Below are 3,808 nucleotides of genomic sequence, written 5' to 3'. Positions count from 1 at the left end.
ATTTTTAAGTGGACTAGCTATATTGATTCCACTTTGTTTTCAGATGCAAATGGTTAACTATTCTGCATTCTAATCAGTAAAGAGCCCGGTGACTAAATCATAATTTAATGATCTCTTCCTAGAGAGATAATGATGCAAAATTTAGATCTGAAAAGAGGATTCTCATTTTTATCTAATTGGGCTGATCCTTTTGCAAAATCTCTGCAGGCTTCTGTAGTTGTGCTAATAATAAAACAGTGGATGAAGCTGATATAATGAAAAATGCTGTATTTTACTCAGGGAATATAGATTATTAAAGCATATCTTCATATATGAGATGACATTTTTGTGCATGTAGTAATGTTCATTTTCTATTGAATTAGGGGAATTGTCAGTTTTAATGGATGCAAGAGCTAGGCCTTTGGGTTTAAACAGTCTTATATACTTTGAGTAAATCGAAAGAAAAATAATTTTCTAGATGTACTCACCTATTTACCATTTCCAGTGCTCTTTCTTTCTTTCTAAAGATCTGAGTTTCGGGGCTCCTGGGTGGCACAGCGGTTAAGCGTCTGCCTTCGGCTCAGGGCGTGTTCCCGGCCTTATGGGAGCGAGCCCCACATCAGTCTCCTCTGCTATGAGCCTGCTTCTTCCTCTCCCACTCCCCCTGCTTGTGTTCCCTCTCTCTCTGGCTGTCTGTCTCTGTCAAATAAATAAATAAAATCTTAAAAAAAAAAAAAGAATATCTTTAAAAAATAAAAAATAAAGATCTGAGTTTCATCTGGTATCATTTCCCCTCAGCTTTAAGAACTAGTTTTAGCATTTCTTCTAGTGCAGCTCTGATGGCAATAACACTCTTCAGTTTCTTTTATCTGAACTATGCTTATTTTGCCTTCATACTTGAAGAATATTTTCGGTGGATCTAGAATTCTAGGTTGATTTCTTTTTTTCTTTCAGCACTTTAAACTTGCTATCAACGTCTGTGTAATGTGCTGTTTTACTCTCCGTCTTCTTTCCAGGTTTTCTTTTCTTTTATCTGTGTTTTTAACAGCTTGATTATTATGCATCTAAGTACGGCTCACATTTTATTTATCCTGCTGAACGTTTGCTGAGATCCTTGAATCTATAAGTTTCTGGCTTTCACCACATTTGGTAAATTTTCTGGCATTATGTCTTCAAATATATATTTTTATGTCCCATCCCTCTCTTCTCTTGAGATGGCAGTTACACAGATATTAAATATTTTGAGGCTGTATTCATTTTTCTGCCCCTAATCTTCTCTCTTTCTTCTCATGTTGGAAAAATTTATATTGATCTAGCTTCAAATCCACTGACTTTTTTCTCTGTCATCTCTAAACTGCTATTAAGCAAACTGAAATTTTTAAAATTATTTTTGATTTTGTATTTTTTTAAAACTAGAATTTCCAATGGGTTCTTTTTTTTTTTTTTTTTTTTTTTTTTTTTTTTTTTTTTTAAGATTCTGTTTCTCTGCTTCCGTTTCCTAATTTTATATTTGGTGTGATAATGCTTTGTTTCCATGAGCATAATTATAATTGTGCTTTAAATTCATTATATATTATGTCCAATGCATGGACCACTCTGGGTTGATCTCCATTGGCTTCTCTTTGAGTGTGGATCACTTATATTTTATCATATGTTGAGCCATCTTGGATTGTTTCTTGGTATTGTAGAGATTCTGGATTCTGTTATGTTCTCCAAATAATATCAATTTTTATTTTTCTTAGCAGGCAGTAAATGTAGCTAAGATCAAACTACAGTCTCCTTTGTAGTGGATGGTTGACATCTCAATTCAGTTCTTCTGGAACCTCAGCAGACCTGTTTGGAGACTGTCCTATTAATACAAATTTCAGAGGATAGCCGAAGATTAAGCATCATTAAAACAGAGAATCCAGGGCTTCCTCTCCCTGGCTCTCCCCTCTGTGGGATTCCCCCTCTTATTTTTTAGTTGGTCTGATTGTGCAAAATCTGTTCTTTGTTTCTTCGAGACTGTAAGTCTACAACTCTTCTTTCCCAATTTTGCCCACTTAGCATGGACAGACGGGGTCCTGCCCTTCAATTCCGACTTGTAAACCAGGAAATTTATCCAGTGTTGTTTCCTTCTCCAAGTATCTACCCTCTCCAGTATCTGCTTGTTTGGGGTCACTACACAGTGTTTTCAGGTATTATGTTTTATATTTTGTCTATACTTTATAGTTTTTACCTGCAGGAGGGTTAATTCTGAAATAAACCATTACTAGAAGTCTACAACTTTACGTTGGAAAGAATTACAAATCCTTATGCTTGTTAACTTCTTTTTTTTAAAGATTTTATTTATTTATTTATTTATTTATTTATTTATTTATTTATCAGAGAAAGAGAGAGAGAGGGAGCCAGTGAGAGAGGGAACATAAGCAGGGGGAGTGGGAGAGGAAGAAGCAGGCTCCCAGTGGAGGAGCCTGATGTGGGGCTCAATCCTAGGACTCTGGGATCACGCCCTGAGCCAAAGGCGGATGCTTAACGACTGAGCCACCCAGGTGCCCCTGTTAACTTCTTTATGTCTTCTTCAGATAACCATATCAGAATATTTTAGGGACCCTGGAATATTTCAGATTTTCATCATTAAACTCCCTCTTTTACTCATATTTGAGAAATTAAAATCTGCTTAATTTTAAGAAACTTTTAAGATGGCTTCTATATGCAAAATAAGAAATTTTGCAAGTGTGTTTCATATTTATATTTGTGTGGATGTACTGAGCTATAGGAAACAATATGAGCTGATAAATTTTGCCTGCCTGGAGGAAACACTATATATGGACAAGATAAGTGTTATGTAAAACTCATGCTTGGTGACATGTCCTTAAATGCTTTATTATGAGCTGCCAAAAAACTACCTGAGTGAGGTCCAGGTCAAAAAAGGTGGTGGCAGCTGGGTCCCGGGTTTCTGGGCTACTAGGTTGGTCCAGGGCATAGCTGGGTCTCTCCATGTCATGTGGCCCACATGCAAGGAGGGCTCTGCTGGCATGTGGAAGGCCCTCACCTACTTCGTAGCACTCCCTGGTATGGGAGTGAGCACGCTGAACGTCTTCCTGAAGTCACACCATGGAGAGTAGGAGAAGCTGGAGTTCATTGACTACTCCCATCTCCACATCAGTTTCAAGCCCTTTCCCTGTGGAGATGGTAATCATACTCTATTCTATAACTCTCAACATGAATCCACTTCCCACTGGCTATGAAGATGAATAAAGAGAACCTGGACCTAACTCCCCAGTGGGGACCACAGCACTAGTTTGGACCATGACTCTGCACACAGACTGGAAAAGTATATGGGACCTTAAGCTCTTCTTCCCTACTTGTACCAAACGATGACCAGTATACTAATCTTCCTTCCCTTTGCTATGACAGGAGATGGCTTAAATAAATAACTTAGATTGGTCCATGGGGAACAACAACAAAAAAAAACAACAAACAGAAAACACCAAGAAGTACTGAGTGAGAAACTGGCAGAAGATAGAGGAACTAATGCCTATACAATAAGGCAAATGATTCTTGTCAATACCAGCAGGCGATTCAGACCCCTTGCTGTGGACTTATTGTACTGTGGTATGGAGTTTAAATGCCTTATTGTATTTGTCTGTTTACCATATTCTGAAAAACAACATGAAAAAAAAACAGATTGATAAAAAAATACTAATAATAAAAAAAATAGATTGGTAGTCTCATTTAACCTCTGAAATCCAATGCAATGCCTGTAAACAACTGGGTTTGTGAAAGAGGATTTTACCTCAATTTTGACGTTCATCTGTGCTTTCTAATGGATTAAGTTCTTTCCAAC

The 3,808-nt window shown here is 37.2% G+C and overlaps 1 pseudogene; it reads left to right on the top strand.

The window, feature by feature from the left end:
* The window catches only part of LOC103674297, a 6,172-nt pseudogene extending 2,749 nt beyond the window's left edge, over positions 1-3,423 (top strand).
* The last annotated feature ends 385 nt before the right edge of the window (positions 3,424-3,808 follow it).

This window comes from Ursus maritimus, unplaced genomic scaffold (assembly GCF_017311325.1).
Source record: "Ursus maritimus isolate PB19 unplaced genomic scaffold, ASM1731132v1 scaffold_14, whole genome shotgun sequence".
Lineage (NCBI taxonomy): Eukaryota > Metazoa > Chordata > Mammalia > Carnivora > Ursidae > Ursus > Ursus maritimus.
Note: the sequence above shows the minus strand (reverse complement) of the source record. Positions and strands in the feature narration are given on the sequence as shown.